Genomic DNA, 839 nt, shown 5'->3' with positions numbered 1-839 from the left:
AACTAAAATCACGTATATTAAAATATTTCTAATCCTTAAAATTCTGATACCTTAGGATACATTCTCATAAAATCCTTTATGCATTATTGTCTCTATTATCAGCTCAATCTAACTTATGGTATATTAGTAAGCCATTTATCAAAGGTTGTCTAACATCTTAGGACTCAACCTAGTGTATGTGTATTAGAACACAAATTATACATTTTCATATTTTATTGTAATAATTAATAAATATTTGCAAGCAGATTTTTAAAAGGGAAAAACAGGTAACTATTTTATTAGTAACAAACTATAGAAATGATCCTGAAAGTATAGTCTTGCTATTTTGTTAGTAAATTAATGTTTAAACAACTGTCTTCAAATATGTGTCCATGAAGAACAAAACTATAAGATGGGTGTGTTTATCAGATTTATTTATCCTTTGCACAAAAGGCAATCTGAAAAAAATACATCATTTGTCAATACTAAAACTTTTTATATAATTTAATAACAAAAAGTGTAAAATTCTTCATGCCAGCTATGAAATGGATGGACCGAGAGCTCTTCTTCACTGTGCTTTTCAGGATCTAAAAGTTACACAGCTGTATCTCTAAGGGCACTCTTCCCTGCCTTGGTCTATTTCTCTCACGGGGATCATAATGCTGAATGTCCAGCTCGCAAATAAGACTCCTCCTAAAAACTACATATTTAGAAGTAATTTAGCAACCTTTATTTGGCATTCCATGTAATTTTCCTCCTGAACAAATGACAGCGATTTTAACTTAAAATAGAAGCTATAATTGAAGATGTACTTATTATTATAAAGTCTAGAAATGTCTGAGAAATTAATAATTGTTTTG

At 29.3% G+C, this 839-nt stretch overlaps 1 pseudogene; it reads right to left on the bottom strand.

Annotated features, from left to right (window-relative positions):
• Window positions 1–234: 234 nt before the first annotated feature.
• Window positions 235–319, bottom strand: LOC112318929 (small nucleolar RNA U3; annotated as a pseudogene).
• Between the last annotated feature and the right edge of the window lie 520 nt (window positions 320–839).

Source organism: Desmodus rotundus, chromosome 10 (assembly GCF_022682495.2).
Source record: "Desmodus rotundus isolate HL8 chromosome 10, HLdesRot8A.1, whole genome shotgun sequence".
Lineage (NCBI taxonomy): Eukaryota > Metazoa > Chordata > Mammalia > Chiroptera > Phyllostomidae > Desmodus > Desmodus rotundus.
Note: the sequence above shows the minus strand (reverse complement) of the source record. Positions and strands in the feature narration are given on the sequence as shown.